Raw genomic sequence first — 24,339 nt, 5'->3', positions numbered from 1 at the left:
ACCTACGTTTTTCGCGTTCTGTATTCGTGTCTAGTGAATATGCCTTCCAGAGAGTGCCTTGTGGTTTATTTGCTTGGAGGCAGGTGAGAAAATGCGATCGGAACGGCATGAAGTACCCAAATATTAATCGGAACTTGACCAAACGTCTGAGGCCAAAGATTTTCTGACTGCCTCATCTGCACAATCTACGTTTGTGTAATAACAATGAAACTCTACGCCGTAATTTGTGGGTCGTATGAGAAAAAGGCATTTTATCTTGAGCGAAAAATCTTTCCAGCTATGTCCAGCAAAAAATGAGTCCAAGGTCTACAGCACCTCGGTATTACAGTCGTGTGCTTTAGAGACGTATTCAATATGCAAGCTTTGTCAAATGCGGGAGTGGCTGCCTTTAAGACAGTTCCTGCATGCTTCCTGCGAGCCCAGCCCGATGCTGAGTTGGTTTCGCAGAGTGGCAAACAAACCAAGAAACTAGTGTGACCTATCGTAATGAGCTGGCTCTGTGCTTGCTGTTACCTTTCGGGCATGTCTCATGCACTTAATCTGCTTTCGATGGTCATTAAATTTTATTCCATGAATTCTTACCATTGCACCTACAAAAGACAGTCAATGAAATAAAAAATAAGAAACCCCTTAAGATAAAATCAGCCAGACAACGATAGAATACATCGTCTTCGGGCGCCGAGCTCTCTGATGACCAAGTCGTGTACGGGAATTTTACTCAGCAATAGTTGTTTCGGGCTAGTTGGTTAATATGTTGCAAAGAAGGAATTGCGTTAAAAACTCGGTACAAAGAAGGACAAAAATTGTGCTCTTCCTGTCGGTGGATTCTTCTTTGTGTCGTATTTTCAACGCAATTCCTTTACAAGTGTACAGGTATGGCAGACACAACACAGGCGTTAATATTTTGTTTCCGTCACATGAAACTCAACTGTGACTGCCAACAGTGTTTGGCTTTTTTTCATTATTTTTATATTGCACAGCGATCCCCAGAAAACTTTCTTAAGTTGATGTAGAGGAAAGATTGAATTCCGATAAAGTCTTAGTGCGAATTAAGTTTTACTGCCCAAGATTGCTCCTATATTAATTGGCATCGAATAGAGTAGCGTAGCACTTTCATGTGCCGGCCTCTATGCTTGAGCCGAAGATTTAACCACCTTGAAAGAAGTGGGGGCTGACCTCCGCTCTGCTTAACCTGACGTTAATTATAGTTTCTCCTCAACACGACCCTGCATATTGAATAGCGTGCTCCTTGTTTGCATTGTTTGTGTTTTTGTTGTTTTTTTGTGTTTACACACTTCAGTTGTTTTCCTGCCATTGAGCGTACTCACGCCCTCTGTAATGTTCCTTCGGCCTTGAGGTTCCATTATTAAACGTCTTCTTTCTCTCTTTACTTGTAGCTCAGAATTAATTTAGTTTGGCCGTCTCCACATTGGTTGGAGGAAACTGAAGTGTTCTCCTCAACCTAACTAAGCCATGCCTTTGCCTCGTTAGCCGTGGAAGTTTGTCAGTCCGCAGTACTCGAGGGAAACTTCTGAGCCCGCACCCTTTATGCATCCAAATCTTGAACAGGCCGGCGTTTCTGTAAGATTATCCGAGCTCGTCAGACCATCCACCATTTCCCAACGCCGCTTTGTGAATCCCAGCACGTCCTGCTATGTCGGTTGGTCTGCGCAACTAAGCATTGGTTCTTGTTTGTGACTGTTCTCCTGTGAACAATCCAAATGTTTCAATATACTAATTTTAATCTATGCACACTCACACTAACTTTCTATGGGGCCTTTGGCCCGGTTTAAACAAGCTGTGGCATAATAGTTTAAGAAGAGGTTTTTGTTAGTGAGTTTGTTTCAGGCTCTTATTACCTACCTGGGCCTGATGTTCCCTTCGGGAGTTCATGGCGTATTTCTGTCTTCCCGGTACTTACTTGAAACGTAGGAAAATGGGAGAAATTTAATTGATGACAACATAGCGAGCAATGGAAAGGAAAATAGCAGGTGTAAGGTCAATAGACAGAAAAAGAGCAGTGTGGGTCAGTGAAGAAACCCTAGTTCATGATATTGTAGCCGTAACCAGTAATAAGAAATGGAATTAAGGCGAAAGCCTTTAATGCCTCATACTTTCGGGACCAAGGAATGTTAGCAAGTGTGTCCGCGTTTCGGCGTCATCACTTAAAAAAAAACCGTGTCGCGGCTGGGCATCAAACCAAGGCATTTGGCATTTGGAGAGGAGACGCTACCACTCCGCCACGAAGGCTCTTTTTTTTTCTTTCATGGTATTTATGTACATGGTTTTGTAGAGAAAGGATATATACCGGGTGTCCCAGCTAAATGCAAGCAAACTTTTAAAAAAGGCGAAGTGTCCTAGTCCAGAGAAACCAACTCAGGGTGGTTCATAGTCGCGTGGCCTAGTCTAGAGTATTTTTTTTCAGTCTTCAAAGTTACTTCATTAGTTAAGTTTAATTAGCAAACTTTTTAATGATTGACTTCAGGAAGAAAGTCTCAAAGCAAAAGTTTTAGATCGCCCCGAAAAACCGCTAATAGTGCTGTTTCCGTCAAGTTACGATTTAAAGAAAAAGAAAACATTCGACAGAAGTCTGTCTGGTTGGGAAATTTAATGTTAGGAGAAGGTAAGTGACGCCAACCAAGTAAAATACAGGAAAAACACGACGTTTCGGGACCGGCTCGGCCCCTTCTTCACGGTGTGACTACGGGCGAGCGCAGCTTGGCTTTTTAAGCCCCTGTGTGGAGGGCCTGCGGGTCAATGGCCGCAGCCCATGGACGTAGGATGAGGGGAGAGTCCCCAGGGAACGATTAACATTCTCTCGTGTTTGCTGTATGTGCCACGACTCGAGTAGAAGCCTCCTGCGTGGGTTAGCTTCCGTTTCCAATACAATGGTGCTGTCGAAGTCAATTGGGTGGTCACACCCTTCACAGTGTTCGGCCACGGCGCTGCGTTGACGATTCATGTGACGGACGTCCGCTTTGTGTTGGTTCATCCTTTCCGCGAAGTTCTTCGTTTCCCCTATGTACGACGCCGGGCAGACGGAACACGGAATTTTGTACACGACGCCCTGGGCCTTTTCTCTGGGCTGCCGGTTTTTTGGGCGGGGGAAAAGTTACGATTTACGTAGCTTCATTTATTGGCCTTAAAAGAAATTTGTCACGTGACCAGCTGCTCGCTGACTTCCCTGCCCGAATGTGCACTCAAAGTCTCATCGAGGAGAGGACTTCAGAACAAACTGATTTTATTCTTTAAGGTGCGTCTTGGGACGTTGAAGTGGCCCAGTTGTCATGTGGAAGCTTTTTTCTTATAGTGCGGGCTATGGTTAAAGGCCGGTAAAAACTACTTTACGTAAATATTACTTTGCTGCAAATGCCTCAGTAAGGTGTTTCTGAAAGCGATCTACAACTTTTCCATTGGCACTTTGTTCCTCAAGTCAATAAATAAAAAGTTAGTTAATTAAGCTTGACTAATTAGTCAACCTTGAATAACGAAAAAAATACTGCAGAATAGGTCCCGCGACTCTAAACAATCCTCATTTGGTTTCAGACGGTTAGCACACCCCGTGTTTTTAGAAGCTTGGTTACATTTAGCCGAGACACCTGGTGTACAGTCTGCGCGTGCGCGTGCGTGCGTGCGTGTGTGCGTGTGCGTGTGTGTGTGTGTGTGTGTGTGTGTCTCTGTGTGTGTGTGTGTGTGTGTGTCTCTGTGTGTGTGTGTGTGTGTGTGTCTCTGTGTGTGTGCGCGTGCGTGCGTGCGTGTGTGCGTGTGCGCGTGTGTGTGTGTGTGTGTGTGTGTCTGTGTGTGTGTGTGTCTGTGTGTGTGTGTGTGTGTGTGTGTGCGTGTGTGCGTGCGTGCGTGCGTGCGTGTGGGTGTGCGTGTGCGTGTGGGTGTGCGTGTGCGTGTGCGTGTGCGCGCGCGCGTGTGTGTGTGTGTGTGTGTGTGTGTGTGTGTGTGTGTGTGCGTGTGTGTGTGTGTGCGCAAAAAAATAAATCTATTTACACAGCACGTAGGTAGGCACTGCGTGGCACAAACATAATCAGGGTTTGAGCATGAATAAAGGCGCGTCTAGTGAATGCATGGGTTTTCTTTTACAAAAATAAAAAATAAGAAAAAAACAAAATAATAAAATAAAAACGTATGAAAAGTAAAAAAAACACGGTGCCACGAAAAGCTTTCTCATCCAGCACTTTAGAAAGCCAAAGTGTCCCCTGAATTTTTTTAGTGTATGTTATGCAATGGGAAAATTATCAACGGCTTCTCAGCATAATGAAGTGCTTTCCAAAAAGATGGAAGTGTAGCAGTTGGCGGCAGAACTTGGGTTGGTAGATGAGGCTAGATGCAAACAAAGGTATGGTGGCCACGACTATCATAGGACAGCTTTATTGGGAAAAAATTGTGAGAAGCCTTTTTACTGCAGTAGATACAACTACACTGATAGTGATGCTTGTGGAATATTTTTTTTTATTTCGTGAATAAGTTCTGCTTAGTGGCTGAAGGATGCAAGTTTAGAGAATAAAGATCTTGTCTGCTAATTGTAAGAAAATATATCTCGAATTAACAGAAAATATAGCCTGTAGAGTAAGCAAACAGTAGCAAGCTGCTTTATTTATGCCTTAAACTGCTCTTTCACAGAGGCTAGCCCGTTGCTTGCACTGTTTGAATACACCGTGTCTCGATTATATTTCTCACGGAGCATGAAAATACATCTTGCGGACCTCTGCGCATGAAGCCTGATAGTTTCTTCCTGAATTTATGAAAGTAAACATCTGACAACCAGACCACTCCCTGTGGACGAAACTTTCGGAAATCCATAAAAATCAGGCAGTGGTGTGTCAGAGATTCTAACACGTCACTCTTCACCAGCTACTAGAACGCATTCGTGCAATCCTAAGCGGTTTCTGTCCAGAGATAACGGAGCGACTGTCCTCCAAACATTTACTGACCTGTTCTCTGCAAAGCAAGACATCTGCAGGGGTGCCTTTCGAAACATCCGAGAATTTGTGCAGAAATGCGTTCGCAAACTATACATGAACTCTAGAGCTAAAGAACACATGATCTGTCAAAGACCTTTGGTTCTTTGTCTGGCAAGGCTTACAAAAACGCATCATGACCATTGAAACACTTCACAAATAAAAACACTGTCGATACTTGTCCGGAAAATTCATCAGAACATGCAGCGATATGCGGAGCTCGTGGATTCAGATGTCATCGGCGGCATGCGGTTATTTGTTTCACTACTTTCTAACCAAATGTCTTTCAGATTGAAAATGGTTGCATTGCTATTTTGAAATTAAGCAACACCGCAAACTGAAAAGAAACACCTAAATTCCTCTGTGCTTTCCTCTTTTTCGGTGAATGTGAGCGTTCTTAATGAGAACGCGAAATAAGTAGTATAATAGCGATATATTTTTGAGCAGACTTAATAAAAAAAATTCACAGACACACCTCCGCATAATAGCTGTTGACTCCTGCATCAGTTCTAGTGACTGCTGAGGTCACTTCCCCACAGCCAGTGGAAATGCTCCGGGCTGGTGACGTAACGCTTTACCAGCTAATGGGCGAATTTTATAACCGACGACGCATTTTGGTCTCATGGAGCATTTAATGCTCTCACATTGATGGTATACGTGAAACGGCGGCTTGTCAATACCCAGTTCATTAATTCATCGCAAAATTAGAGTTAATTATGAATTCTCCAATACTGAATTTCGTCGCAAAATCATCCAAAGCACAATCCGACCGCTTTGTGCAGGAGAATAGACGTGCATACATTATTCAACGGCCCTCATTGTGTTTCAATGTTTTATACATTAGAATTTTTGACTTATTTTGGCTACGTTGCGAGTGCTTTCAGTGTACCGAAAACACATCAAATCTATTTGAAAAAAATCTGATGAATTATTGCAAATCAAGAATTTGAAGAGGAGCCATCATAACATTTCTGTAGTATTCTGAGACTTCCGACTTTCTAGCTTCTAAGCCTCCCAAATATCTACTTGCTTCACGTAAACACCCGGGGTGCTGAAACCAAATTATTAGATTTTTAAAATTTCAAATATTCATTTGGTCCTTCATGGATGGAAACACCGTTCGCGGACAATGGAAAGTTTTTTTTATTATTAGGCCTAGCCTTTATCATGCTGATCTGACTTTCACGCATCTTTAAAGTACTGCCCAAGATTGCGCTGTTGACTGGCATTCTATAATGTTCTCTTACCATTAACCGGCTTCAACCCTCATTCTTTTCTATTTTTTTCTCTGCGCCCTATGATAACTCATTTAATTCACTCTCTTCCTTTTTAGCCTTAGTCTCTCCTTTGACTTCTTGCTTTCCTACATTTTCTACTTTTTCGAAATTTTTATTATTGTTCGCGTTCAATCGCATTCTGTATGTGACCCACTTTTGGTTCATACTGGCGTATATGCTTAGATCGAATCGCGGCAGCAAACACCAGTTGTGGTTAACGGGATTAGCAAGTCATTTCTGCCATACACCGCATCAACCCGAGTAGAATTTGATATTTTCTGCTTTCGAGACTTACTTCTAGTCACAGGTGTTCAAAATTTTCCTTGGCCCTAATATAAAAAGTTGCTCCTGCGAATGAGACTCATCTGTGAGAAATTTCATTAAGAGGTACTTTTGTTTTATGCAGGACGCTCATTTTCGAGTGCCTGTTTAGAAAATATATGTGGCATTTTCTTCATTATCATTTTAAAGTTTGCGTCTTGTTTTGAAGTTCAGCATAAATTTTAAACTAGTTTTTTTATCTCTTTGTACCTGTTTCGCTCATGCATCAGTCTACTCGTAGGCGAATATTTTCTTCTCAGAAAAAGAAATATGCGAAGAAATCTTTTTTAGAGCTGCTTTTTCGGCACCCTCCGCTTTCTGTTCACTGGTAACCGCTTTTCCCGGTAGTTTTTTTTTCTTTATTTCAGTAACTGAAGACTTGCCCTAGGGCGAAGCTCTGGAAACGTAATTGGTGACGAAATAGGCTCTGGAATTTCTCTTATATAACGACATCGGCGGAGGTTCATGTAGAATTCCCTTTAAGGTCTTGGTGACCTTTGCCCGAAAGTCCCAAAATTGGTTTGACTCCCTCTCATCCGAAGCAATCTAGAATAGCTCGAGGCGACAAATTAAGCGGTTTCGGCGCTGAGCTATGCAAGAGCTTCGACGACGCCATATTCCAATTGCCTCCAAGGGTGCGTCCCCAGCATACAAGAGCGGGGAAATATAACAGGCCTGCGATGCCACGCTAGGCATTCTTCTGCGCGTGGCTTCGCATAATTGCGTCTAGAAGTGCAGAGTGCCTATAAATGTACCTTTCAGTCACCGAAAGGCATGAAGCCTTGCGGTTATTCTTAGTTCGAGCAAAACTGAACCCACCGTGTAGAGATGATATAGTATGCGGATTCGCTTAATAATGTGCAACACCCCCCCCCCCCCCCCCCCCCATAAGTTCAGCTCATTTGAAAACCCCAACTCTTATTTGCCTGCGACCTTTGAACAACGATGTTCATGGTTAGCTACGAATTGCGTCGTAAGCCGAAAAATAGGGGGAAATCGTGAGCTAGAAGAAAACGGATATTCCATACTTCTTTTCATGTGCCTTCCATCTCCCCTTCTTTCCTTCCTCTCAATAGACAGCCACCGCGGCGGCTCAGTGGTTATGGCACTCGGCTGCTGACCCTAACGACGCGGATTCGATCCCTGCCGCAGTGGACGAATTTTGATGGAGGAGAAATTCTAGAGGTATGTCTACTGCGCGATGGGAGTGCACGTTAAAGAACCTTAAGTGATCAAATTTTTTTTAGCCCTCCACTATACGGCGTGTCTCATAGCTTGAGTTGCTTTGGGGCGTTAAAACCCCGTATATACACCTCAATGGACACCTTGAGTCCCGAGCTGATGGTGCCTGGCGCAATCAATGATCTTGAACCCCCTACGTAAGCCGTCATCTGCACTGTGGCGAAAGGTTTAATGTTGGACAGAAACCATGAACAGTGGCCTTCGGGGTCAATTCATGAAGCCCATCTGACGGGCTCCCCGTCTGTCTACCAGTCGAGGGGCTGCAGGACTTTCCCGTGTTTTAAGGGTGAAACACAGCTGACGTAATATAAACCCTTAGTCCATGCATGCCGCAAAAGTTAAATCTGCCTCCTTTAAATTTTGATCCTACTGGGAAACAGGTTCACATCGCATTAATGAAAGTGTCAACTCATCAGTACTTTAAAAACTTCCCTCAATTTTTATTGTGCACACTTAAGAAAAAGGCTGCAGTGGCCGTCGAATCATTTTGTGACATTGCTAAAAAGGTGGAAAGCAGAGCAAGTAAGGAGTAGGCAAAGAAACTTTCGCCCATGGATTTACTTGCCCAGCAAAGTCGCACTCTTCTAAGCCAGCAGAACTTGTCCGACCTGCATATTTCAATCACACCGCACAAAAGCGTCAACAGCATCAAGGGTGCAATATAAAAGCGACTATGTAAAATGAGGAAGGCGTTGAACTCTGCGCATTTGCATGATCAGGCCATGACCGCTCTTCGCCGTATCTTAATGCGGTGGAAAGGTGAATATGTCTTGCCACCAGACAATGTTGTGAATTTCTGCAGCATTTGCTTGCCTGAATCCGTCTTTATAGCGTTCGTGAGGTGCCCCGTTCGCCCATGCAACCCCCCCCCCCCCCCCCCCTTGTGTTTCAAGTGCGAGAAGTATGGCCATAGGAGAGAGACATATACAAGCAAGGGGACTTGTGAAAAGCGCGCCGAAAACGACAATCACAGTGAGAACTGCAGAACAACACACACACAATATGCATAAGCAAAGGGCCCCTTGCAGTCTAATTGTGCTCATTCGAAACATTCAAGAGAGATAAGCGAATGATCGGCCTCAAAGAAACAAGTATGAGGATCAGGCACCGAGAGCATATGTTGACGCTGTGCGCGGGTGGGACGAGCGACGTCTGTTGGCAGTGGGCACACAGTACAGCCTTGCTGTCGTGTGCTTGCTTTGAATCGCAGCCGGTACTGTCCACATTTCGGAGGTCGAGCTTTGAGCTGCTTCTGGGAACACTAAGGCAAGCGCAAAGTACACAGCTCCTCCTTCTGGATCCGGGCCTCTTACGGAGGAGATGCAGGTCTCCGTCCTTGAAGAGTAGCCTCAGGCTTCTCTGAGTTCGCGAGCTTCAAAGCGAGGCATCTCTGCAGTGTCCGGATCCCAACGTAGTCCTACTATTGACTGAGTCTCTCAAAATCTTTCTGCAACAGCCTCCAGGCTTTTACTGGGGGCAATAAGGGCTACACCCTCAGGCCCTCAGGCGCCGAATAAATGAAAGGGGTCTCCAAGAAAGCAGTGCGGTCTGCTAGACAGCACAGAACAGAAATGTTTCAAAATTCTTGGCCATGCTAAACGCGAGTCAAAATAACAGCAATTCTTGCAGGCATAGTATTCATCATCCGCTAGTAACCAAGCCTGATGGCAACATCGCCTGCCAGAACTCCAGGGGTCTAATAAAAACCTGTATGATATATCTGAAATTTTCACAGAATGCGAGTTAAACATACCGCGTGTTCCGTATTTATCTGTCCCTGTTGCGAAAAATTCCGCTGCGCAATCTACTGAACTGTACGGGCTCAAAACGCCGACTACAAGGTACCTTATGATGGTCTTCGTCTTTCGATAAGTAATTTAACATCTAAAATTGCCTGCATTTTCGGGAATCGGCGAAAAACTGCATTCGGCTGCGGCAGAGTTTTTCGTCCAAGCCAGCAAAGAAGCCACTTTGACAGGTTGCGCCATCTGGCGAGCAGTGAGGCAACCGATGTCACGGCTTGGGGCTGGAATGCGCACCTCGCGCGGTTTCTTGGGATGTGCGTGTCGTCTGTTCCTTGAAATTAACACCGCTCGCCAGATGGCGCAGTCTGTCAGACTGGCTTCTTTGCTCGCCTGGACGAAAAGTTCTGCCGCAGCCGAATGCAGTTTTTCGCCGATTCCTGAAAATGTAGGCAAGTTTAGATGTTAAATTACATATCGAAAGACGAAGACTATCATAAGCTACCTTGTAGTCGGCGTTTCAGCCCATACAGTCCAGTAGTTTGCGCAGGAGAATTTTTTCTAACACGGACAGATAAATACGGAACAGGCGGTACTATATGTATAAGAAACAAAGTATATCCCGTTCATGCAGTTTTATGAAACAATATGTAGTGCTCAGGAAAGAGAGGAATGGGAACCCTTACTCGCTTCGCCTTAGTGAATAAAAAATTAATTCCATGTCAAATCTATTCACAGATTATGGACTTAGATTCTATGGAAAAAAGGGCCTGCATTTCTATGTAGAATATCTACAGTATATTCATTCTAAATTCCACCTAACCATCACTTCTCAGGCAGGGGGATCGAAACACTTGTTGGACAATGTGGAGAGCCGTCTGTATTGGTTGGGGTATGTAATGCGCATCGTCCAACGTGGGCATCGACACGAACTTACTCTCGAGTTAAGCTTCCTGAGAAATACCTCCTGTCATTTTGTTTATGTCGATTTAACAGAAAGAGCCAACATAATACAACATTCTCACAAAACGGTAATAGACATCGCGAATGGCTTTCTATTCCTCTTGAACCATTTCGTGGGCTATTATACCGTATGGAAGTGAGCACCTCTTCCCCATTCCAAGGTAGGCAGAAAATGTGCATGCGAACTGGAAAGTTTGAAGAACCAGCTGCTGACTGGAAGAATTTCAGAGGACTTGCAGTGTTACGCATCTTATCCATCGTTATCGATATCTCGGTATCACATCGGACACTTAAAGCTTGACCACGCTAAAGGTATTCTGCATTTCTGCACTATCAACAATGCAGAAAACTGCATTCCACAAACATCAAGAACAACATCAAACATGCGAACACCGTGGAGGAATTTGAAGTGAGCAGACGCCCGTCAGCAGCACGATTATGGGCGTTTCGCAGATGTCTGCCAGCCCAGAACCTAATACCTCATAAGGGCAGAAATACAGATGGCAGGTGTATTAGACGTGTGTCCTAGCGGGAATACTGGACATTATGTACTTCATCCATTTATGCCCGAGCAGACACTGCACAAAGTAAACAAAAACTAAGAGCGTTCCAGAGATGTAGTCCTCCAATAGTGACTCTTGTCAGCGCTGCTGGCGACTTACTCAGGCACCCAGTCGACGAGTACGACAGCGTTTTAATCATGTATTCAGCTCAGCACACTATACGGATTCCTTCCTTCGACACAAGCTAGCTGAGGAGCGTAAATACCTGCGAGATAAAAGGTCATCCACAAGAAGGTGCAATCGACCATTTACTTTGCACGAGCTGAAGATTGGGTCAGGAACGTGCTGCATGTCAACGGCAAGCTCCCGTAGGGTTACATATGGGATACTGAAACATCTATGAACAACCATCAAACTATCCTCCCTCTCTTTAATGAGATATGGTCTATTCAGCACTAGCCCAAAGCCGGAAAAAGACCACTATTACCTCAATACTTAAACAATGAAAGGAAGCCACACTCGCAGAAAGCTATTGAAAAGTTGCTCTAACCAACTGCTTACGTAACTTAATGTTCGTATAAAAATCAAAACTCAAAATTACGATATACTCGAAACAATGCTACCAATAAGGCGGGTGTCAACTGTGGAATACAGTTGCATTCACGTAAAAAAAAATTCATACCAAGACCACATGTTACACATTAAAGAAACGTTTCGCATAAAGTAGCAACAGCAGTTAAACACAAAAATAGAGATCAATCTGCACAAAATAAGCCAAGTATAAGCAAGCATGCCGCAGAAAAACAAAGTAGATTCAGAGGAGTGGCCTTCTCCTGGCTTAGGTTAGGACTGCATACACGATACACACGTATTAGAATACATAGGATTTTTCTTCCGGTTAGCCTCCCTGCCTTTCCTCTTATTCATTTCCCTCCTCCTCTTAGAATACACTGGAACTACACTGCATGAGGTGCGCTTGCGACTTCTCAGTCATCCTCATCCCATCTTGTGCCCCACGTTGAAGGTAGAAAGACGACCGGACTTACCAGAAGCGTAAACAAGTAAAATACCAGTGCACCCCTACTTTTTTGTAGGCGAAGAAGGACTGTCTGCTTTGGATAGTGTTCTTAGATTGTTAACTGTTGTAGGCCTTTTATGGAGAATCTTTTATTATATATGAAGTCACGTCTTTCACATTTTTGATGAGCTGGCGAGCTCTCAGAGGCCTCGCCCTACTTACTCAATCAAGGACTATGGCTGCAGCTGCCTGACCTGGTCTTAAAATCCGACAATCACTCTTGACCGCCCTTTTAGGCACTACATGCCTTTTCTGTTTTTGTAGATCTGCACACTTAATCACCTTCAAGACACACCATGAATATTGAGTTACATTCAAGCCCTCACCAAAGTTGTGTTCATTGCACTGTAAGAAAATTTTAATTACTGCGCATGTGTGTGACCCCTCATGACCTTGTGTTTGGCGCTTTTTGACCAAAGATGTCCTTGCTCCCTAAAATTTCATTATCATAATCATCATAGCCATTGTTTCTTTCTTCGTGCTTCTTAATTTATTTTTGACATCCATCCGCTCGCGCATACAGAGGCATCGCATTTTTTCAATGCCAAACTTGTGGCTCTAAGTGCGAGCACGGTAACTTTTGTAGGACGCTTGGTGCGGTCACCTTAAACTGCAGGTGGTGGTAGACTTAACAGTAGATCTCGGCAGTCGCTCAACTTGTACCCCACATTTGCATGAACCAGAGTGTCCAGGACTGCTTCTGCAGGATTCCAGCGCAGTCTAAAAACTTTTCAAGCAGCTGAGCTTCTGTGTGCTAATGAGTTTATGGCATTGGGGAAAGTAAAAATCATATCTTATTTCCGTATCATTTCTTTCTGGTGCGTTCATGCTTTCAGAGTGAATGCAGCTGCCAGAACCTAAAAAGCTCACAACCTTCCTTCTCCACAGCTACCCCAGGCGCACAGCCTACTCAGACTATTCATTGCCAAGTTCCTGCGAAGCTTTTCCGTATCTTTAAAAGGCAGTCGGCTAATCCTGTTTGCATTCTGTGCCTAATGAGGACGACTATCTGAGCATTAATGCGGTAGGTCCCACTTTAACCTGCTGGCAGGGAATAGAGAGAACTGACCTGTAATTGCTCGGTTACAAGAGACAGGAACGACGTACCTAATATTTCACTGGGTGCCACTTTGTACTAAGGTTGCGCCATCCCACATTAAACCAGCCACGCAACCATTAGCAGTTGAGAAATGAAATTTCCGTCGAGGGCATTTGAAGACTTGCCGCAAAACACTCAGATTTCATTATGCCTTCGCAACGCAGCCGGTGAAGAGCATCTAAATAATTGCGAATCAGGTCTTGCTTGCGACTGACAGTTTAAGAGGCCGTCGTATAAGTTTTCACTAACGAGCACGGCTTGTGTTCCTCCCTTTCATCCTTGGTGGTGATCACTTGAAGCTCACGCTGTCTAGTGTGTTCGAACCCACCAGAAGTTGTGAAATTTAATCGAAATTTGACCTCTCAAACCGTTTTCAACATCTGCTGTCAGCACCCATTAAAATAAGGACTTGTTTGCGCCGTTAATACGTGCTCAGGAAGGAGGCCCTAGCTTTGAAATATACTCAGTGAAAGACAATCAATGCAACGTGGAAAAATGCATTGAATGCTATTTTAAAACAGTAGGTGTGGAGGGAATTTATTCTGGCAATCGGCATGGTTCTTCATTACGTCGGAAGCCGTAATTGCCAAATTCACCTTGTGTCAAAAGACACAATGTTGCCCAAGGGTACATATACCATAAGAGGCACGGCGACTAAAGTTTGGACAAACTCACCAAATACATGCCTGTTGCTACTTTATACAGGGGATCATATAATCGGATACAACGCAGGAACGAAGCGAGATGATCCTTAATGGTGCCCCTCCAGCCAATGGCGTCGACACCATCAGCTGGAGGGCTTACTTTGTCGGGCATATGCCTCTTCGTTCTGAAGTCGTATCCGACTATAGTAGTGTGGGAAATCATGAGGGTGGTCTGGGGTGCCTCATATCTTTTGCTAAACTTGGTACCAGGGACGGAAGAAGAAGTATTTCCTATCTTAATTTCTTGTGCCTTTGACGTTCCTTTCTATTTCATTTTGTGTAGCGAGGGAGCTAAATATGTTGTTCTGCATTACTCTTCCAGAGTGACACAGTTCATCTATTGTATCACTGAAAGCTGTGTTTGCAGCTGTCCGCCCCTCTTGAATCCTAAAAAATCATGTGTCAAGTACACTTAAACAGACCAACTTTCACTTGGCAACCTCTTGAACTGACTAATGAAGCTATGAACTTGATTCATACTGGCAGCGAAGAAGCAGAAACACAAAGAGAAGGAATATGCAAAAACACGGACGAACGCTGCTTGCATGTCCCTCCTCTTTGTGTTTGCGCTTCTTCGCTGACGGGATGAATCAAGAATGTTACCAACTTGCCCGAAAACTTGCTTTACTGAAGCTATGAACATTTTGTAGCAACATATTCGCTACATTGGCAGCAGCAACTCCTGCTTTTCAAGAGCTCATTCTAAGTGAAAATAACGAAAATTTCAATGGCACTTTGAAAGAGTAGAAAACTGAGCTAGTTGGTTCATACTTCCGGGTGGGTACAGCAGGAACAACAAAACGCGGACGCATTGCAGAGATTGTAAAGCAGCTTCGGCAGCAGATTGGCAGCTTCGTCCACGTTCTGTGTTTCTTTCTGCGTTCGCGTTTTGTTGTTCCTGCTGTACCCACCCAGAAGGGTAGCGTATCGGGCTAGTTGGTGCACCCAGAAGCTTTCACCCAGAAGTTTTCACCCAGAAGTTTCATTGGCAATGTGCTTGAAATAACAACTGTCCCGATAATGCGGACACGTTGATGCATTTAGATTTTATTGAATCATTTGCATTAAATATTATGCTACTTAACGTTAGTGATTTTAAGTCGCGTGCATTATTGACTTTTATTTTGAATTTTTTTCGAAGGACGCTCCAATTTTTCACCGCCCTTTAGGGTGAAAACAACGATTTGGTTCAGTATGAAGATAGGGAATATCCACCACTAGAGTGTTCAGCCGTCCACCCACATTGTTCCTATCAAGCCGGCTAACTTTGTCTAACCTAATCGGTCATAAAGAGTAGTGCCGCGCCCAACGTGGTATGCAATGCAGGTAGACACCGTGAGAGTACAGCTTACAGGGCAAGGCTAGGCGTGCTTCACGAAGTCGAGAAATACGCAGCTTCCTCCAAGCAAAGGATTTCTTTAGCGACTCCACGTGTTTTGTAACTCATTTTGCTGCGTATCTTTATCTGGGCTGGAAAACAAATAAAACAATGGGATGGGTTAAGTCGCGTTGCATGCGCTTGTGGATTTGGCACGGTGTCGTTTGTATAACTTAATGTCCCGATGGAACACGTGGGCTGCATGGTGAACTCAAGTGAGCACTTACATATAACTACACACGGATGTGCATATTCGCTTCAAGAATAAAACAAATATGATTTGCGGGAACAAAAAAAGATAACAAAACAACAACTACCATAGTTCGCCCCTCTCTGGTTTTGAAATGACTTTTCATATAAACCTACAAAGTTGTACCTGCTGTTTCCTGCTTAAAAGTGTTACTTGGGCCAGCAACAAAACGTTTGCACCATTCTTAGGCATTACGTCAATGAAATTAAGGTATAGGACAGGCACACTCCAGCGGACAGAAGTCCCGAAGTTTTTCCGGTGTCGTACGTTCACAAGATACTTTTCCCTTGCAACATCCTCCATCACAACACGACCCGCACTAAGCAATACGATTCGTTCCTTACATCTTAATAACAACTCTCTAAGCCGCTGCTCATAGCTACGAGACAAAAACAAAATTAATCGGAAAAGTTCTATGCCCGCAAGCGGAACGGAGAGGGAACAACTTCGAGCTACACCCGTTAACACGACGCCAAGCCAAAGGTCAAAGTTTATCTGGCTAAAACGACATCGGACGGCAGCACCGGAATATAGTTACAGCCATCATAAAGCCAGCCACTTTCTGGATACTTCATTTTTACTTTTATTTTTCTTCTCCTCGTTGCACTTCTCGCACACTCCATCAAGAATGCATCAGAACACGACTGCATAGAAGCTAGGATTAGCCACTGCTCCGAAACTGTATTTGGGCTTAGCCGTGCGGAGAGCACGGGCGTCAGGCGAAAAGCAGGGACGCCGTCCAATGGAAGGCGAGGAAGACAGAACGAAAAAAAAAGGAATATCTAGCCGGCAAGAGTATAAAGACGACGGAGACAGGAAAGTGCTGAAGAAGTGGGTCGCGCGGCAGCAATTTTCCCGGGAACCGAATTCTCCCTTTGAAATTCGACGCTCTGTGGAAATTAAATCACGCGCGCTTCCTTTTTGCACTGCCGTCAAGACCCCCAACCGTGTTCTCGGCGTGCCTTCTTTCATTAGCCCAAACCGCGATTGCCCAAGGCACCCCGGCAAGGTTTGTTAGGTCTTTGGAACGAGTAGCGGTTTTTCTTCTGTCTCTCTTGTTATTCGAGACCAAACCCGTTTTTTGTCCGTAAGTTGCAAATGCGTTTCGCAACGTCGAGAAAACCTGGAAGGTCAAACTTTAAGTAAGCAACCCTGCGAGTTTGTATGCACGCGTAGTATACACCAGTTTATCGAATTGCCTTTCTCTGCTTACGCAGCAGGAATTAATCGGTAAATTCCTGCATTGTCTCCTGCGTTTACGCTCGACAGTGCAGACAAAAACCACCAGGGAGAGGAGGGATGAGAGGAAGGAACAAAAGGCAGCGAGGATAACCACTTGTAGTGCCTGGTTGACTACCCTACACTTGGGGCAGGCAAAATAAACTACACTCTAAAGAAATGCACTGCTTGTGCTGAAAAGTGGGTTGAAAAAATGCATTTTTTTTTAAACGAGCGCTTTAAACTTATCTTCATACTGCAACAGCCAATCACGTTAAATTTCGCAATGATCAACGGGTTTTGTTCTCGGACACGCTTCGGGGCGTTAAATCAACACCGAGACAGGGGCACGATTCTTAGTTTGATAGTTTAATTTTATAAAAAAGCTACTTTGTGTAAATGGCTGCAAATGGCTGGCAAATACCCTGGCTGTACCATATACGTGTGGTTATGTCAATGCACCATGGTGGAATGGGTTTAAAGTTAAAAGTCGAAAAATAATCGCCAAGAAGAGTAAAACATCTCACGATTCTGGAAACACGTGTAACGAAGGACCTGTCAAAAAGTTGTTGCTCTACAAAACCTGAGATGCACTCACAAGGATGCTATTTTGAACAGTTCTCCTTAGGTAGCGCGTAATGTGACCGCTTCGCACGATTCATAAAGACTTTCATCATTTGATAAACATATTTTGCAAAACTGTTATCTGATGCCACTTAGTTTTAAGCACAGGAAATTCGATTTCACTGTAAGGCGGAGTTCATCTCTTTGGTTGAAAGTATCAGCCTAACCAAAATTATTCAGCATGTAGTGGCTGAGGAGAAAGTTTTATGGTGTGTCAGCCTATTATTGAACACGCAGATAAATGCCAGCAGCTTCAATTATTTTCATAGTCACACACTTCAATGATGCAGCAGATGTGACATTTATCTGTTATACCAGTGTTTTCTTGGTCAATCTCCAGACCTACCAGCTCCATATTATGCAAGCTGCATGTAACATTATCTGCGTACGAGGATAAAAACAGTGGATGCTCGAAGCGAACCCATCGTCATTTACAATGGCCGCTATCATAGTCAATGATTCGCTCTGACATGAACATTGAACTGTATCGAGTAGCTTGATAACATAGACCCAATTTGTATCAGTCCAAATGGCTAACCAAACGCTACTTTCAGAACTGCATGGTATTTCGGAGTACCACTTATTGAATAAAAATTAACGGTAAAAATGTTCTCAGTTCCTTCCATTTTGATGCCATTCTTCTGTGGACTGTAGATCGTTTCTTTCGTCACGCATGTTTTTAAATAAGATTTTTAAAAAAATAAGATTTTGAATAGTAGTGAAGTTGTTTTCATTCCAGATATTCTAATATCTTTATGCTGTCGATATCAGTTCATGTAAATAAGGTCTGCTTGCGCACATTCTAGCAGGACAATCTTTGCAGTAGCTGGTACAAAAGGGACTCGCCTCTAGGAGCTCCGGTCATTCCCTGCCTTTGGTAAACAACGCGCAAACAGAGGGAGGGTAGTAGATGGAGGTATGAGAGTAGGAGAAAGGCAGAGGCTGGGGGCGTCTATATGATCCCGGTCGTCACTGCCTGGGCACGGCTAGGGAATTAGAATGCTCCCATCTGTGTGCGTGTACACAGGGAGACGTCTACGACTCCCCGGGAGCTTGTTATGACAGCCGTAAACGTCTTTCTTTCCTTCCTTCTTTCCTCGCTCTTTCTTTCTGCGCGCGTGGTCTGCTTGCAGACATGGCCGCCGTCGCTCACAGAGCAGATACATAAGGGAGAGAGGTGAGGGGGCAAGTCGACGGACGCGAACGGGTTGGCTTGGCGCCAGCCGCTTCACCAAAAAGGCCGGATCATGGCGAAATGGAAAAGATGGCGCCACCTTTCATGAGCCGTGGTTAGTGGCAGCATTTATCGATTTAGGAACGCACATTTTGGGATCGGTTGCCGAGCGCTGTACAATGATAGGGCGCTTCGCGAAAGGATGTGTGTGCCTGCCATCTAGCCTGGATTGACGCCACGTTGAGGTCTTGTGGCTGTTCATGCATTCACCGAGTTTTCTGTACGTTAATCTCTAATGTGTCAGTATTTATCTCTGCCTAACTACCTCTGTTTTTATGTAGGCGATTAAGCTAGTTGCGTTTATATCCGTCTGCCTTTTCATCCTTCTGAATTACCTATACTCACGTCCCGCCGACGATGACGATGTCGACGCTGGATTTCATGCTGAACCGGGCATTTAATGCTCTCAGTCTAAAACATGCCGCCCCTAGAATCCGAACTCGCATCCAAAATAAACACCCCCTAAAGGCCTCTACCCACTAGAAGCCCCGTAGGATTCGAATGAGAAATCAAATGTAAAGACGTAGTAGTAAAGCCACTTGCTTTCCTTAATAACAACACAGCAGCCACCTCTCCACCCCACTCCCGTAGGTTCTCCCCTCCCCCACTTGCCTCCATTTTCGACGGCCTCCACTCTGTAGAAGCGCCACAATCACCACACACAAACCCTCTCACCTTTGCCCATCTTCAAGTTCCACAAACATTTTCTAGCGCGAATGGAACCCGGCTTAGAGTAAAAACACTGATTACTCTCAGGCCATAATCATCAACAATAAATTCAACTGCTTTCGCAGAATGGTCGCGTGTATTTATTGATTTATTTTACAGAGATTTAACGTCCCAAAACAACTCAGGCTATGAGGGACGCCGGAAATTTCGACCACGTGGGGTTCTTTAAAGTGCACTGCCATCGCACAGTACACGAGCCTCTAGAATTTCGCCTTCATCGAAATTCGACCGCCAAGGCCGGTATCGAACCCGCGTCTTTCGGACCAGCAGCCGGGCTCCATAACCACTGAACCACCGCGACGGCTGATCACTGATTGTTCCGTAAACTTGCTGGAGATCAAGGTCGCACGTGATAACAGATTGTTGCGTAACCTTTCTTGAGACAATCGCACTTCAGTGCATGATGTCAAAATTTCAGTTTACGTGCAAAATATGGGCACATATACCCCCTTGTGTCAAGCGGTCGAAGTAAGGGAGGTTTCTTTCTCTAAATCAGAGCTCGGTGTGCCATGATAGAGTAGTGATATAAGCTTATTTTTTGTGCTCTTTTAAGCTATTTCTCTTACGCGGGGAAGTAGGTCAAACAAGCTACCGAAGATCAAATTTCTCTTTCTTTGCGGTGGCCGACGATAGTTCACAAATTTTGGAGGAACAATTAAAGATTTAAGTAATTCTGTAATCCAGGAACCTCCCTAAGAACATTCTAAAGATAGCGTAAGTAAAGAGAATCGAATAGAATCTGACAAAATAGCGGTATCATAGAGGCTTTATGATCTCTAGTTGCTTTTCCTTCACAGCCTACGAAGAATCTGCGAGCAAAAGGTGTGGTTAATTGCTCAGACAATGCGATGCGTTGAGAGACCCGACTTAATTGCTCTCGCTTTCCGCTTTTGCACACGAAAAGAAATGTTGACTTATTTGGTAAAAAAAAAAAACACGGAAAGTGTTTCAGCTTTCTGAGGTAAAACTTTAGCGACAATGACTGGCAAGGTTTCGTCGTTTGTTTTCTACGAAGTAGCACAAGAAATTGAGCATCTCTGGATGTTGCTTATATGTATTCATAAATGTGTATAATAGCGCTTTTAGTCATGGCATTCTTCCGCTGCAATAGGTTTTTCATAATCAGTGGCAATGATTCTGCAAATTTTCTCCTAAACGCAGTTCGACCGCCACTTTTCACCTTTCCACACCAGCCGTTTTGTAATGTCCTACATCTACTTCTTTCTTGTTTCTCGCTAATTTTTTTACACCATCGACAAAAACCGCCTGTTTGGCTAACGCGAAGCTGCCACCATTCAAATTTAGGGAGAATATTTTGGTGAAATTTTAAGATAATTTCGATTCTGCCTATATTGGCTCAGTACTGCGTAATGCCGCCACACTGGAACAACTGCGGCGTCCCCTGTGTAAGTATCGAAAATCGCCATTATTGGACAAACACACAAAGATCACAGAATTTCCTCTCATTTCAGGAGGGAAACTGAAACATAATAAACTCCTAAGCTTTGGTTGCAATCTGCGACCACCATCAGCAGTGCGCGTCGTATTTTCACCGTTACTTTTACGAACCATAGCCAAAGTTGTAAGCCAGCATCGTTTCCATCGTTACTGCTACTAAAAGGAAACTATATCGCAGAAAGGAAAACACTCAGGACGGCTACACGATCACTCGTGATCCGCTCTCGCACAAGTCGGGCAAAGTAGAAGCCGATAGCGGTGATTGGACCGTGCCTAAGAAGCACTGGTAGTGTCTTCCTCCATTCTCGCCACTCCGTTGCGACCTTATCACCCTCGTCGCAATTCCCACGAGTGAGCTCCTACGACGAATGAATTGGTAATCAGGACACAACTGATAAGACACCAAGATAGATGTTTAACGGCATCACCGGCTGGGAAAACAATGCACAGTGTATGACCAGAGTGATCTGCGTGAGACTTTAGTGCATATCGTTTTCGATTACACTTTCTATTCATAAATATTCGAAATCAATGACACTCTCTGACTTTTTTGTACTGCATTTAGCATTGCGGAGACAAAAAATGCGAAAAGGATTGCAGTCCATAAGACAAAATTTGCCGAGTATCGCTGCCATAAAAAGACGGACGAGGAGATAGGCCCGTATCTTTTACTACTCACTCACTCGGGTCGGTGCATTTTATCGCCGACAGTTTCTTGGGCGCCTCGCATTTGTTTAGATGGGTTCCTTTCAACCGGTGGGAATAAGCGGCAGCATGAAGATGGCTGCGCGGCAGGAAACCGATCTCGATTCTGAGATAGGCCGTCCAGCGCTGGTCGTCTCGGGTACGACCTTTCGAAAGCCCTGTATTTTCGTTGCCTCTCCAGGAGTGCTACGCTGTTCCTGTGTACGCCTTCCGCAGAATAACAACACCGCGCGATCGCTGTCGTCGAAAACAGCAGTGATTCTAAAAAGAGCCCTGGCAAACGGATTGCGTTCGTCACTGCCTGTATGGCTTCTGCGATTGAGACTGGGTGCTACTGCAGCCTCCCTGAGCCTGGCTTGGCTTTCTTGTACTGTATCTCCTTCATGGCTGCTAAATGGGATGTCTATATCTACACTACAAATTCATTTGCACCGTGCACAAGTCTCTGCTGATAATTTGTGGCTGCGTCTTAAGGAGTTACACCCACTCGATAACTTTCAGTGTGTATTTCAGGAGGCGAAAACTTTCCCGCGAGATTTCCTTGAACTCCTTTGCAAAATATTATCAGGCAACTCATTTGGTTTACAGAATTACACCTTTACATAAACAACTACTGAGCTTGACCGCAATGAGATCAGGAGCGGAAGAAAGTTTTTTTTTTACTGCTTGTCGTATGGTTCCTGGCCAGACTGAAGAGAAGCGGCGCTGAAGTGGACGAGACGGAAAAGGCCACATCAGAACAGCGTGCAGACAAAATGTATCGTTCTCTTTCTCAGAGAGCCATGCCACGGTGCTGTTCTTTCACCGTGTTGGTTGGTTGGCCTCGAGTAGAATGGCACATACCCACTACGGGGGAGTGGCCAAGACACAGGCGGTGAACTGTTGGAATGATTAGCAGTTTTAGAGGAAAAGGAGTAGTAATAGGGTATAGGCTGACAGATTGGACGACGCAACGAAAGGGGTCCTGTTAGCTGGGAGATCGAAGATGGGACGACGGCTTTATGTGCGAATTTGAATGCATCATATTGAATGGTTCAATTTTGTATTGACTGAAAGAGAAAATAATAATAATAATAAATGAACTGTTTGATAATCAGAAAAATGAAAATAAATAGAAAAATTAATAAATAAAATTAATATTAGCATGGGAGTCACTGTGTTTCTAGAAGAAATTTTTGAACTGCACAGCGCGCACTCCTGTTGCTTCGTCCAAGCGAAGTAGCGTTAAAGGAAAGAACAACCTCAGTGGACACAGGCAGACCCAGCTGGTGAAACGGAATTTCTAATAGACGCCTCCTCAAAGAAGAGAATCGGCGGCAGAACAGCAGGTAGTGATCCACTGTCTCAGGCTCGGCACAATATGGGCACAGTGGAGAAACCGCCAGACCAGGTCTGTGAAGGTAGAAATTTAGCAGAGGAACTCGGCATCGCAAACGCGTGAAAGAGACCTCCAGTCTGCGCGAGCTCAAGTTTTTGCTACTCCAAGGGTGCAGAAGGTGCTGATATTCGGGAGATGAAGTAAGCGCCGAGGCTGAAAATTCCTGAAATATTGTGTAACTGCGAAACCTCACCGCAGCTGTATATGCGCAGGTTGGCAGGACAGAAATTATTGGGCCACAGAGAGAGGCCCTTGCTAATGAATCAGCAACCTCATTTAACTGAATCCCCACGTAACCCGGTACCCAAAGCAACCTCACCGAATTTAGATGGAGCGGGATCAGCTGCTTAAAGAGTCGTAATGCCCGAGACTCAGAGGTTAATGATTATTAAAAGCAAATAGACAGAGAGTCCATCATAACCATGACTTGGGAAACGGCAGGATCTCATTTACGTAAAGCAAGAATTACAGCTAATAATTCGGCCAGATAAAAGGGAGTGAAGTCAGGGAGACGGAGAGAAAAGAACCATCCCAATGCAGGTGAAAAAATGCCCACACCTGCCTTTTCACGATCCTGCGAGGCATCGGTAGCAATGAGAATATGAAAAGGAAAGGACCTTAGGTGGTCCTGCAACAAACCGTGTTGTATAGCTGTGCTGTTCTGTCCAAGTGCCGTTTCCTCGGTGGGCTGTTGTGAGGAGTGTTGATTTCTCGTGCGCTGCCATCTCGCCGTACTGTTTTCGTTTCAATGGAGTGCCATTTTGTCGGCTGTCTTCATCGTGGCACGGATACAGTCGCCACCTGTAGTGAAATGAAAGAAACAAAAAGAAACAAAAAGAAGAGGTGGTGCATTCAAAAAAGGAAAAAGAGATCACTTTTCAGCGTAGTGATGAATTCGGTCATGAGCAAGCCTAGTCACCTCTGAGCATCGTACTTCGCGAACTATCATGAAGTACGCAGGTGTTGTCGGGGTGTTATGCCATGTCTGGCAAAAGGTGCCTCCTAAATTCTTCTAGCAATCAGTAACAATTTTGGCTGCTGTGTTTCTTCTATATTGTTTAAGAATGCCGGAATTTTTGGTTCCTAAACTCACTTGATTTCACCAGGCGTATGTATAAGATTACGGCGTACGTGAATGCTTGGATGAACTATTCTATGATCGCTTACTACAGTGCGCCACCAGGATTGCTCCTGTCAAAAAGAGATGCATCCAATGCACCTACCACCTGTATGAAGCAGCACTAATGTGCTTTCTTCACTTTGAACAGTGCCTACGGGCTGCGACCAAAGCTGTTCGCTTCCAGTCTTCACTCTGAACACAAATTAGCCTATATGGGAGTAAAATGCAGTAAGCTCTCCTCTAGCTCACTACGCACGGTATACTATTCAAGACGTATAAGGTAGATTTCCGTCACAAAATGTAGAGAATTCTTAACGACTGTTGACGGAAACAAATTGTACCTCCA

The 24,339-nt window shown here is 44.5% G+C and overlaps 1 long non-coding RNA gene across 1 annotated transcript in view; it reads right to left on the bottom strand.

Annotated features, from left to right (window-relative positions):
• Positions 1-7,955: 7,955 nt before the first annotated feature.
• Positions 7,956-24,339, bottom strand: part of LOC149330036 (uncharacterized) — a 287,954-nt gene continuing 271,570 nt past the window's right edge. The window contains exons 3-5 of the long non-coding RNA XR_016285433.1: positions 23,513-23,674; positions 8,376-8,418; positions 7,956-7,964 (exon numbers count right to left, since the gene is read on the bottom strand). This is a non-coding gene — a long non-coding RNA (uncharacterized LOC149330036). The remainder of the gene's footprint in view (positions 7,965-8,375; positions 8,419-23,512; positions 23,675-24,339) is intronic.

Source organism: Amblyomma mixtum, chromosome 9 (genome assembly GCF_055824585.1).
Source record: "Amblyomma mixtum isolate Tamu chromosome 9, ASM5582458v1, whole genome shotgun sequence".
Lineage (NCBI taxonomy): Eukaryota > Metazoa > Arthropoda > Arachnida > Ixodida > Ixodidae > Amblyomma > Amblyomma mixtum.
This window is presented reverse-complemented; position numbering and strand designations above follow the sequence as displayed.